Source organism: Podarcis erhardii (genome assembly GCF_964252035.2).
Source record: "Podarcis erhardii genome assembly, chromosome: 8".
NCBI classification, from domain to species: domain Eukaryota; kingdom Metazoa; phylum Chordata; class Lepidosauria; order Squamata; family Lacertidae; genus Podarcis; species Podarcis erhardii.
In genome coordinates this window covers 65,830,709-65,844,293 of record NC_138499.1, presented here as the reverse complement: position 1 = coordinate 65,844,293, position 13,585 = coordinate 65,830,709, and the positions used below count along the sequence as shown (strand labels likewise).

Below are 13,585 nucleotides of genomic sequence, written 5' to 3'. Positions count from 1 at the left end.
TGTTCCCCATGATAATCCCACCTCTAACAGCTTGTGTGTGTGTGTGTGTGTGTGTGTGTAGAGACACATAAGGATATCCTCAATATAGCTGGAGGGTTTGTCAGTTGGTAAATAAACTTTTAGATCGGGCACTGTAGTGCTGAGAAACAGTTAATATGAAGCGAACCATTGGCAGTAAACGGTTGCAATTTTTTGTGCGCTTGCAGAAATTTGCCAGAGTGAATTACGAGACACCCCTCTCCCCAAATACCTGCAGCTTAGATCGCTAAGTGAGAGAGGCTACAAGTTGTCATCGAGATACTTAGGAGCAGCATCCTTTATTCTCTTGTAATTCCTTTGGCAATAAACGTCCCATCATTCACGAACATTTACAATGCCCTTTGGTGTCATTCTTCAGAGCTCCACTACAGCTTCTTCGGGGCTGGCTCTCAGCAGCTTGAGGCAGCTCTTAGGAGGGACGGTTAGGCAAACTGATCTCCAGTTCAGTTGCTCCCTTAACTGCCATCAGTTAACAAGCTGAACATCTCAGGTTAAAGAAAAGTCACAGAGAACGTGTCCTCTTCGTTTTCAGGAGAGGAGTCATGGAAATCGGGTGCGGCCATTTTACAAAAAGGGTGTATTGCTAACTTATTAAAAACAGCTCTGGGTTAATCTTTAAAGTGCTCCAGGTTGCAATACTACAAAGCTATCTATGTGCAACAAGAGAAATATGCAGCAGTGAGGGTGGCGTGGCAGCAATGACCTCCCAGTGACAGTGGCACTGCATTTGCTGGGGCAGAGCAGGACAAGGTCAGGAGAACTACGAATCTGTCAACCTCTCTCCACCTCATTGCCACCCCACCCTACCCCATCCTGGAGAATGCAGGCTGCCACCTCCAGGAGGGAGCTGCTGCCATCCCATAACCTTCCTGTGACCCTGCTAGAAACATGTGAACAGTCATTGGTGCCCTGGAAGATTCTGCTGTCACCACCCCCAGAGCTGACCTGGCAAGCAGATACTGAACTGAAATTCCAGCTGTCCAAGTTGCTCAGTAAGAACTGGACCCTCCAGCTGCTTTCTGATGCTGAAATTCATCTTCTCGGTTTACCTGCACAAAAGAAGCTTTCACATGACCTCATGGTTTCCAGTCTTGGACTTTCTTCAGTGTGAAGCAAAACCATGAAGCAGAAACTATGGGTGCCAAAGTTGCGGACAGCCATTTTTTTGTTTCATACGAGGTGTACAGTTGCCAATTTTGGTTTCTCTTTCCTTTCCCATTTGAATCTCAGTTTGCCTTGTTTTCACAAAAACAATCTTTGCTGCTCCTTACTCTGGCTGATTAACAGACACCTGTAACAATTTTTTCAAGGGTTACCTGGATAACTGTTCTTATTTTGCATACATCTAAGCTTTAATTGAATTGTCACAAACAGTAGTTTTTATGGTTGTTTACACTGTCATTTGTCAGGACGCGGGTGGCACTGTGGGTTAAACCACAGAGCCTAGGACTTGCCGATCAGAAGGTCAGCGGTTCGAATCCCCGAGATGGGGTGAGCTCCTGTTGCTCAGTCCCTGCTCCTGCCAACCTAGTAGTTCGAAAGCATGTCAAAGTGCAAGTAGATAAATAGGTACCGCTCCGGCAGGAAGGTAAACAGCGTTTCTGAGCACTGCTCTGGTTCGCCAGAAGCGGCTTAGTCATGCTGGCCACATGACCCGGAAGCTGTACGCCGGCTCCCTCAGCCAAGTAAGATGAGCGCTGCAACCCCAGAGTCGGCCACGACTGGACCTAACGGTCAGGGGTCCCTTTACCTTTACCTGTCATTTAACTCCAACTATTACATATCCCCTTTATACACATGTAACGTAGATGCGCACATGCACATGCACACGCGCACACCCCCCCCCACACCAATTGCCCTTCATGCATCTTACGAAGTGCACTGCTATCCACAACGGCTTATGCCACAATAAATGTGCTGGTCTATAAAAGTGGTACGTGGCTCCTTTGTCGTTTTGCAGCAACGGACTAACACGGTGAGAAATGGACCACATTCGCTCACCAGGCACAGAATGACATTGAGAAGTATCATTTAATTAAGACAGTAAGACACACTTTACTACTAACAGATTGTTATTTTTTCTTTTTTGAAAAAATCCTCAACAAAATGGAGCCACTCGTGTTCCTTAAGGGAGCAATGTGCTGTGGGGTTTGGGAGAGGACAAGGAGAATAGAAATGGCAGAACCAGCTGATTTCCAGTCACTATCAGTTTTTGCATATGGTGGACCCATTCCATTCATTTTCCATATTAATCTGCAATATATCTATCAACTGTATCTGTCTGTCTGTCCATCCACACACATGCTGTACTTATTTCGCTTACTTACTTTGCCAAACCTTTATTAGGCATTATAAGTATAATACATCATAAAACATCATAAAACACCCATATATAAAAATTTAAAATATATACAAATAAACAGCCATGCAAAACATATAATGACGAGGATTTTCATTGGAGTTTCTTCCCACTAAATAGCACCATTCACCACTTTAAGAGATACTATTGACAAAAACACAGCCACCTTTGCAGTTACTTCCAGGTTAATGTCAGACAGATAGAATCTGATATTTTCATTGTGCCGTGGTGGTAGACTACCCAGAAAAGGTGATACCCCACTTTTGCGTAGCTGGTTTTACAATGGACAGTAGAAAAGTATATGTTCTACAGCATATACTGTACATTTACTGCATGCAGATTCACATGGCTTTTGCTATTTCACAAAAGACACACTTTTGAATGCATTTTATCCCCAACCGTGTATTTTTATATGCCTTTTACCCCAAAATATACTTCATTGTACACACTTCTGCATACAGTTTTGATACATTTTCTGAGCTGAGAACTATATCGTGAAATTTGGGGAATTGCAAGCCCCGATGGAGAATTGTGTTCCAATCTGAGCCTTAGTCCAGGAACCGGAAAACAGATCGGTGGCCCAGCCAAAATCCTTCAGCATCACTGGGGGGGGGGGGATAGTTGAAAGGGGAAATGAAGCCCGTTGCATCTGACAGGACAGTGGAAGACCAACTTCATCCCTTTGTCTAATGAACAAAGGAGATGTTTCATCTGCGATTTTGCTTTCAAGTTGGCTCCTCAACAGAAGCTGCATCCCCACAGCACCTCCTGTACATCATGTGATACTTCAGTGGGGGTAAAACAGAGCTCTGAGTTTGGGGAAACGGCAAAAGAAGAACAATGAATTCTTTCCAGCCAATGGAACACTTTGCACTGAAGAGTGTATTTCCATTTATTATAAGTGCCCAGTTATTAACTATTCATCATAATGTATTACCAGAGGCACTCAAAGCACTTTCTTCAAAATCCCACAATGTCTTGGAGTCCCCAAAGCATTATCTCAGCTGATTAGTAGGAATGCTGCTTCCATATTCCTCAATGTACCAGCTGAGAAATATACTTCTAATATACTTTCCCTGTGTTCTCTTGTTGATAGCACTCATTTTCTTTTAGTGCCATTGATACACAAATGGGGCGTTTTCTTTCATTTTGTTTCATTTCCTTTCATTTCCTTGCTACCTCTTAACCCTGCCTTTCCTCCAAGGAAGTGAGACTATGGTATACGTGGTTTCCCCCCATTTCCCCCCATCACAACAGCCCTGTGAGGTAGGATGGGCTGAGAGATAGCAACTGGCCCAAGTTCACCTGGTAAGCTTCATGGCTGAATGAGGATTTGAACCAAAGTCTCACAATAGGCCCTGAGCACATGAGTGCCTAGGCTGCAGATATTGTACGAAGGAGCAGGAGGGGTGAAAGAGCCAAGAATAAGTAGCTATATGCTATTGTGGAAAGAGACAAAGCATATCCTCCAACATTTCTCTGGTGGAAATAAGGATGTCCTATTCAATAATAATAACAATAATAGTTGTTGTTATAATATTTTATTATTTATACCCCATCCATATTATTTATGCCCCAGACACTCTGGGCAGCTTCCAACCTATATAAAAGCATAACAAAATGTTGTTGTTGTTGTTGTTGTTGTTGTTGTTGTTGTTGTTGTTAACTTCCCTATACAGGGCTGACTTCAAATGTCTTCTAAAGGTTGTATAGTTACTTATCTCCTTGGGTTGGAGGTAGCATAACAAAGCATCAAAGGGGGATGTCTCGTTGGGAGACAACCGATCAAGCCACAGTTTAGAGTTGAGAGGGGAGGAGTGATGTCACAGAGAAGGAAAGCTGCAAGCTGTACATTGGGGAGAGCAATGTTAGAGTGCAATGTCTGATGTCTGTCTGAAACAAGGGTTGTTGCTATGGGAGAAGCAGGATCCTTTGGGGACGTTGATGCCATGAACCCCTCAACAGAGGCTCGGGTTGTATATATGTGTAAATAAACCATATATCATAAAGACACCACGGTCTCTGCTGTGCCTCATTCCCAATAGGTAACACAAACCCTGGGTAAGTGCCCGGAACCCCTGGAATCTCACACTGCTCAGAGACTGGGCTGGCATGCAACAATATTTTATATTTCCTTCTTTATTTTGCACAGAAGGCTGTCTGTAGGTTCTATGTCGGCATCCTGCTCAGTAGGAAGTGGTTGGGACTGTGATTTCTGGCATGCTGGCTCCTGTGAGTCAGGCCCTGGGGATCCTTAAAACGGAGAGGAGGGGGAGCGATCACTTTCTGTGGAGCTGACCCCTCTGTGAGATCACCTCGGTTGTCACTTAACAACACCCAGTTGAAGGGTTGATTTATTTTCTTAGCCGCGGATGATGCATTGAGTAAAGGGCTGAAAATCTATTTTAATGTCACCGTACGGCTTCAGGTGGATGTAAGCTACGGCAGGAAGCCAGGCAATTAGAGTAGCCTCCCTTGCCCTGGTATTAGCAGAGGGTTTTTGGTTTTTTTTGAAGTTGTGATAGATGTAGGTCCCTCACCATTGATTTTTTTTTGTACCTGTCTGAGGATATTACGATAAAGTGTGGGGCTTAAAAAGTCAGTTGAGCTACTGCAGGCCCACGAAACATCAGTGATGTCATTATAAGTGAATGATTCGAATACTCTGACACACAGAGAATTAAAATTCATCACACTGGCTATTGTCATTGTACCAGTCCATCGCTCACTTAGATATGACCTCATGAAGGGTTGCCATCTTTTTAACCTGGCAGATTATGGATAGTCTGTTCACAGTGAATCACATACACAGTATAATCACAAACACATACCTGTGCTTTTATCTATTTGGCCATATTATATTACGCAGCAGTAGCTGGGAAAGGCCAATCAAGCAGCACATTTCTAACATAAAAAGGTAAAGGTACCCCTGCCCGTATGGGCCAGTCGTGTCCAACTCTAGGGTTGTGCGCTCATCTCACTTAAGAGGCCGGGAGCCGGCACTGTCCGGAGACACTTCCGGGTCACGTGGCCAGCGTGACGAAGCTGCTCTGGCGAGCCAGCACCAGCGCAGCACACAGAAATGCTGTTTACCTTCCCGCTAGAAAGCGGTCCCTATTTATCTACTTGCACATAGGGGAGCTTTCAAACTGCTAGGTGGGCAGGAGCTGGGACCGAAAGACGGGAGCTCATCCCGCCACGGGGATTCGAACCGCCGACCATACGATTGGCAAGTCCTAGGCACTGAGGTTTTACCCACCTTCATTTTAGGGCTTGCCAATCAGAAGGTCGGCGGTTCGAATCCCTGCGACGGGGTGAGCTCCCATTGCTCGGTCCCTGCTCTTGCCAACCTAGCAGTTTGAAAGCACATCAAAGTGCAAGTAGATAAATAGGTACCGCTCCAGCGGGAAGGGAAATGGCGTTTCCGTGCGCTGCTCTGGTTTCACCAGAAGCGGATTAGTCGTGCTGTCCACATGACCTGGAAGCTGTACGCTGACTCCCTTGGCCAGTAAAGTGAGATGTACTAGAGGCACCACTAACTTGACTTGGTTTGGAAATGCAGTGGTGCTTTTACAGAAAATAACTCTTTCCATAATGCGTTTGATATGGACTTAACTCTTGGCATGCCAGGTGAGGGGCAGGTAAAGGCAGGGCTTCGCCGAAAGAGCTTTTCCATGTGCCACCAAGCAGCAGTGCCCAGAAAGCCCCTTCTGCAGCGCTTTATAAGCACCCAACAATTAACTGGTTGTCAGATGCTTTGGTAGCAGCCTGGTAACAATTGGGGGGGTGGGTGGGGAGAAAATGCATACAATTATTACAATGCAAAAAAAGTACGTGGGAAATGGAAACACAAACAATAATTTCCTGTGTTTACATGAAGAAATAGGATTCTATGGCTGCACAGTCTCAGTTAATGTAATGCATAAAGCTACATGCTCTGACTTACGGGGTGAGCGTCTGCTGGTGTTATAATCCAGCTTCAAGTGGATTGCAAGGGGAGAGACGCAAGATCATGTTGCTGAAGGCCAGGGATGTTTCTTGACACTGCAGACCATACCTCTGTCACTTACATGAAGTGGTTTGCACTTTGCATGCCTGGATGCTATAAAAAGGGGGTCTACGGAGTTGCTCCCTCTCTCTGCCTGTGTGTGTGTGTGTGTTGCCAAAGTGCGGCAAATAAAATGGGTTTCTTGTTGGCCCTTTAATGAGAGGGGGGCCGTGAGTTGAAAGAAAAACAAGTGGGTGTAGCGACAGCTGGGTAGCTAGGCAATGGGAACATTGCCTGCTTTTCAGGGTGCACTGCAAAGATCAATTTTCAAGTTGCGGTTTTAACATTTCACTCTCTGAACAGCTCACTCCCACTCGGAGGCCTCCTGCTGGCTCCCTCTTCGCATCCTCCTTACCTGGGGCAAGCCAAAAATGCTGTAGCTTTCCAGAGGAGATGGAGAACATTCCCTTCTGCTCCAGCGTGTGACACTTAGATACGTAGCTCTGGCACAATTTGAGGCAGGTAGCTGTGGGCTGTGTGTGGCCATATGGGAGGGTGGGGAAGAATTGGGTGTCTTCAGCCAAATGCAGCACCAAAGAGCCTCCTCTCCTAAACCATCTCTCACTATGCATTTGGTTCCTGGTGCTGATGCAAACCCCCATCCTTTATTGTACAGCAGCTTCAGTTTCAGTAGGCACTTCATGAACATCTCGGTACTGAATCTGCCTCAGATGCATGTTGTTGTTGTTGTTTAGTCATTTAGTCGTGTCCGACTCTTCGTGACCCCATGGACCAGAGCACGCCAGGCACTCCTGTCTTCCACTGCCTCCCACAGTTTGGCTAGACTCATGCTGGTAGCTTCTATAACTCTGTCCAACCATCTCATCCTCTGCCGTCCCCTTGTGCCCTTAATCTTTCCGAACATCAGGGTCTTTTCCAGGGAGTCTTCTCTTCTCATGAGGTGGCCAAAGTATTGGAGCCTCAGCTTCACGATCTGTCCTTCCAGTGAGCACTCAGGGCTGATTTCCTTAAGAATTGAGAGGTTTGATCTTCTTGCAGTCCATGGGACTCTCAAGAGTCTCCTCCAACACCATAATTCAAAAGCATCAATTTTTCGGCAGTCAGCCTTCTTTATGGTCCAGCTCTCATTTCCATACATCACTACTGGGAAAACCATTTGTTGTTGTTTAGTCGTTTAGTCGTGACCGACTCTTCGTGACCCCATGGACCAGGGCACGCCAGGCACGCCAGGCACACCATAGCTTTAACTATACGGACCTTTGTTAGCAAGGTGATGTCTCTGCTTTTTCATCTTCCTGGAACAGAGCATCTCTCTTTAGGGTGCATCCTGTCTATTTGCTTGTTTGTATTATTCATATTTATATGCCTCTTTTTCTGTTTAAATGAATCCAGTGTGGCTTACAACAACAAAAAGGCTACCTTAAAAAATAATCCGCATGCAAGAACATACATAGCAGCTGGAATCAATACAACAAACAGTACAAGGTTTTGATAAAAGCAGCAGAAATGCAGATCACCTATTTAAAGCTTTGGAAGGCACCTAAAAGACAGTAATGTTGCTGTCCCGCAGTCTGCTTGGGTTGGGAGGTCCTGAAACAGGGCACCACCACTGAAAAGACCCTTCTACCTGTGCCCCATATGTTTAACCTCTGAAGAAATAGATCCTAAAGCTTGGGTGAGTTTATATGCCAGGAGGAGGTGGTGCTTCAGGTATCAAGGACCCCACTGGTGGTGGAAGGGCTGTGCAGTGGGTGTGGCTCGCACCGGGTGTCATCCTTGAGGAGAGTGACATTGCCCCCCCCCCCCGGACGCTCTGCCACTGCTGGACCCAAGTCATTTAGGGTTTTGAAGGATCAAAACAAGCACCTTGAGTTGTATGTGGAAAACACAGGATAACCAGTGATGCTCTGTTCAGTATGTTCAGACCTGCACATTCTACTTATCTGCAGTGTTCTGAACCTGCTATGTTACATGTGTGGCCCCCTAAAGAATTCAGTGAGTTCAGAGAATACAGCTGCTAGACTGCCAATTGGGGTCATCCCTAAGGAACATATCTCACCAGCCTTGAAGAATCTGGACATTTCTGAGCACAGTTCAAAGGGCTGGTGCATACCTTTAAAGCCCTCCATGTTTTGTGACCTAGGAACCTGCCTACCTTTTCCTACATATATGGAGATGTGACTAGTGGAAGGGTCTTCTTTGCTATGGCACTCAGTTTATCGAATGCTCTCAGCTGAAATGTTTATGGAATGCTTACATTCTTTCTTTCAGTTCTTTCAACTCTGGGTGGACTCCCATGTCTGCAAAGTTTATCCACTTTTGTCAAAAGAAAGCTATAACCACTTTTTAATTTTCCAGTAGTGAACAGGGGGTAGGGACGGGGACATGACAACTAAACTGACCCTAACCCAAATTGGGCAGCCTATGAATCACCTATGAGGAGGTTATTTCCTGAAGGGTGAATCAGGATCCAAACTTTTATTTCTACTTAGGGTAGGATATAGCATTTTAATAACATTTCAACATAAATACTAAGCTACTTCCATATGGGTTTCTTTCTCTCCCCTACACAGTTGATCCTCTGTTGCAGACTTTTAGCTTTTCAATCAACAATATTTATGCCTGGGACCTGTGTTAACACTATTTCAGTTCAGTCTTAATTTTTAAATTTAATGAAACTCAATATGCAGTCAGCTCAACATTTATAAAAGCCCTTTGAGAAAAGGTATACAGTGGTAGCTCATGTTACATACGCTTCAGCTTACATACACTTCAGGTTACAGACTCCACTAACCCAGAAATAGTACCTTGGGTTAAGAACTTTGCTTCAGGATGAGAACAGAAATCGTGCAGGAGGCCCCATTAGCTAAAGTGGTGCTTCAGGTTAAGAACAGTTTCAGGTTAAGAACGGACCTCCGGAACGAATTAAGTACTTAACCCGAGGTACCACTGTATATATAGAGAGAGGAAGAGAGAGAGAGAGAGAGAGAGAGAGAGAGAGAGAGAAAGAGAGAGAGAGAGAGAGAGGAGGACAAATGGCTTTTTTTCAGCCGGAACTCACCAGAACTCAGTTCCAGCATCTCTCAGGTGGGCGCCATTGTCATTCTAAGAGAACACAGGAGGAGTTCACGGTGAGTCTGGCACCTCTTTTTCTAGAAGAAAACAGGACTTGGAAAGGGAAGCTGTGTTCAATCTGATACAAGCACCTGAATTTATGACATAACACGATGGTCCCAACACATTTCAAACCCTGTTTGTTTCTCTCTTTCCTTTTGGTAAATGGAAAGTATTTGCAGCACAATCCAGTGAGAAGTTCTCCAGCATGAGTCCGAAAACATGAAGTGCCAATGTTATGTCAGTCATCCAGAATGCTTCAAGAAATTATTGAAACTGTTCTCTGCTTAGCATTCTCTCACAGCATTGCTGCAAATCTATTTAATAAGTGTTTTAATGAACATATTTCCATTTGGAAAGTGAGCATCAACGCTCAATGGAAGTTAATTAAAATTATGTAAACTGTGACCTTGTGAAGATTAATTGATGTTAGTAAAGCTTAGCTTCCTTCCTTCCTTTTATTTTTTTTTTTTAATGCAGCTTTCCTGCCTAAATCAACACAAAGCTTTGTTGCAGCTTCTAGGGATACAAAACCTGCTTTCTTCTAAGTTGGGTTTTTACTTTTGCAAATACAGAACCTGACCTCAGAAAAAAAAAGCACCAGATATTTCAGACTGCAATATAAGACAGAGCGCAGGGATGATGGATGGATCAACAACTATGCCATGCATACTATAGAGCAGAATATTATCTGATAGTCATTTGGTGTGCAGAATATGGCAGTGCTTAGTGATGGGCTGCCAAGGCTCAAGTCTGCCTGCTATCCACATTTTCTGGCTGGGAAAACTGTCCCCATCTTAATCCTAGGAATTGATTATAGTGACTCAGTAATAGGCAGAAGCAGGGACGTGGGTGGCACTGTGGGTTAAACCACAGAGCCTAGGACTTGCCAATCAGAAGGTTGGCGGTTCGAATCTCCGTGATGGGGTGAGCTCCCGTTGCTCGGTCCCTGCTCCTGCCAACCTAGCAGTTCGAAAGCACGTCAAAGTGCAAGTAGATAAATAGGTACCGCTCCGGCGGGAAGGTAAATGGCGTTTCTGTGCGCTGCTCTGGTTCGCCAGGAGCGGCTTAGTCATGCTGGCTACATGACCCGGAAGCTGTACGCCGGCTCCCTCGGCCAATAAAGCGAGATGAGCGCCGCAACCCCAGAGTTGGTCACGACTGGACCTAATGGTCAGGGGTCCCTTTACCTTTACCTTTAATAGGCAGAAGCAGTGCCTATTTCAAGAGCTCAGAGTGGCATGCACAGTTCTCTTCCTCCCCCTTTTGTCTTCCCAACAACCCTGTTGTAGGTCAGTTGGGCTTAGTGACTGGCCCAGGGTCACCCACTTCATGGGCATAGTGTAGATTTGAACCCTGGTCTCCCAGGTCCTAGTTCGACATTCTAACCACTACACCACACTGACTCTACTCACTGGTACAAAGTAGCTGTATCTCTTTCCCCACCAGCCAATGGCAGCCATTTTGTGCTGGCACCCACGACACTTTTATCATAGGGCACCTAATTTTTCATTTGCTGGTTTAAACCAAAAAATAGCACTAGGAGGGAAATGCATTCTGTACATGCTCGTGGCACTCCTTGCTTTGTGGAGAAGGATCATAGTTCAATAACAAAGTAAACTCTTTGCATGCAGATGGTCTCAGGATCAATCTGTACCCTTTCCAGTTAAAAGAGCCTCAGGTAGCAGAGAGATTTCTGCCCAAATACCTGGGGACCCATCACAATAGACAATTCTGGGTTAGGTGGACCAGAATAAGGCAGTTTAATATGTTCAGCTGCTGGCTAAACGTATCCCATTACGGCTTAGGGCAAGAAGAGACAAAAGTGAAATTAAATTAAACGAACGCCCGTCTCCATGCACCCTCAGTCAGATTTCAGCTTCTGGAACCGGCTTGTCGGAGGAAAAAGAATTGAGTAATGAAGTATTAAAGCTCCGTTCACCTCCCCTTTCAATGTTTTATTACCTTCTAAATGAGGACAAAGTGACCGTAGCAGTTCCAGTTTTTGTCTCTCAGCTGCAGAATCGTGGTTTTAGTGGGATCAAGTGCTCACTTTATAGAGGCAGATAAATCCAGAGAGCCAGAGGAGAAGAGTCTCTTTGATACCTGGGAGGGATGCTTTGATAGCAAGACAAATCTTGTACATTTAAGAAGCAAGAAGGTTGCGGCAGAAGAATCCTGGTGCAACTTTCTTTAATGCTGCTGTGGACACTAGAACAGTTGCTAGTTACTCGCATCATGAAACTTTTTTAAAAAGCTGAAACTCCACCAACTGGCTGTTTTGGCGCACAAGATCATCAGAGAAGGCTCCATGCAGACCTCTTCCACCACTTCCCCTTCCGAAGATTTTCTCCTAAGCACCACCAGTGAAACAAACTTGTATAATCTTTTCCTGAACTTGCCGATGGTAGCTATTTAAACGTGGTGTGAAATAGAATTGCAGAGTTGGACGGGTCCCCAAAGGTCTTCTACTCCAACCACCTGCAATAGAGGAATCGCAGATAAAGCATCCATGACAGATGGCCATCCAACCTCTGCTTAAAAACCTCCAAGGAAGGAGAGGTCTACAACCTCCCCATGACTTCTGACTGTCAGAAAGTTCTTCCTGGTGTTGAATTGGAATCTCCTGCCTTGTAACTTGAAATGTCTTTTAGTTGACATTTGCAAATCTAAGCCAGTCTCAGACTGGTTCAGTTTTTTGGGGGCAGGGCAACCTGCGGCCCCCTGTATATCATTGGATCCCAATACCATCAACCCTGGTGTCAGGCTTCAGGGAATAGGCTTCCTCCCCCGTGGTGGCAAATAAGCAGATCAAACAAAAGGAAATTCTTACCAGTTAGTTTCTTTAATAAACAAGGCGAGAGACAAAAAAAGCATCTCCCTAGAATGGCGGTGCTCCCAGTTAAGGGTAATTCCCCCTTCCGTCCCTATTAATCTACATCTCTCCTACCTCTTGTAATCTGAGCTTGTACCCTCTGCGCTTTCTGTTCTGAGACTTTCTGAGCTCCTCTCGACTTTCAGGAGGGCGGTGGAGAAATGCTGTCCATTGACTGTGAATCTGTTAACCCTCTCTCTCCCAGTGTTTCTTCTTCTTCTAGCTGTTCCCCATCTAATATTTCCCAGCTTCTGCCTTCTGAACTATGACCCTCTGCAAACCACTGTTCCAAATCTACGCTGTCCTCCTGTTCCTGGGAAGACTGAGGATCGGGGAAGGGGGTGGCTCCCACCATCCCTCCATAGTGCAGCATGGTCCATAGCACCTGGTCAGAGTGAAGAATGGTTGGAAATGATGGGAGCAGGAGTGACCAGTCACCCTCCTGCCTGCAGTGTGGAGATGATGCAAAGGCAGGGCAGATCTACACTGAGGTTGGGGCTACATGGGTGAACTGCCAGAGCCAATTGTCCCTGACCTCACTGCCACTCTGCAGTGACATCGCTCCCATCCCTCTGCACTAGCTGCTGCTGTTTAGTACTGGGGCAGCTAGACCTGATGTTGCTCCGATGCTGGCTGGCACTGTTGGAGCTTATAGCTAAGTAGCACACGCCGCTGAGCATTATGTGACTGAGTGGAGGTGAGCCCTCTTGTTCTTTCTCTGTGGCCACAAGAAGGTCAGATACTTCACTCCTCAGGGACCTCACCTGTTTTTGAAGAGTTCTCAAAGCTCTGAGATTACACCTGCAAGTTCCTTTAGCGCCCTCTGCAAACATATGTACTTACTTACTTAATTAATTAAGCTCCTAAGAACCTTGTGCACATTTGTCTGCTTCCCTCTCCTTTCCTGGTTATTTGTTCCACTGCCTCTCCCGCCCTCTCTCTAGGGAAAGGAGCTGCTAAAGGTAAGCAGAGATAAGCAACAGAAGAAGAGAGGCAACCACAGGCTTTGCTGTGTGTTTGCTTAGGACCCCCTCCAGCCTTCAATGCCTGTCTCCAGGGGGAGCTTCAGAATTCGTAACTGTGAGAGCCCGGCTTACTTTGCATTTAGCTCTTTTTGATGTAATGAACATAATATGTAGTCAGGCTCCGACTGTCAATATTGACCGGCCTTATCTCTGCATTTGGGGCA

General features: G+C 45.6%; 1 long non-coding RNA gene across 1 annotated transcript; it reads left to right on the top strand.

The window, feature by feature from the left end:
* The first annotated feature begins 8,424 nt into the window (after positions 1–8,424).
* LOC309348179 lies at positions 8,425–9,929 on the top strand. The gene is made up of 2 exons (XR_014159273.1): positions 8,425–8,512; positions 9,695–9,929. It is a non-coding gene; the product is annotated as an uncharacterized lncRNA (long non-coding RNA).
* Positions 9,930–13,585: the final 3,656 nt, after the last annotated feature.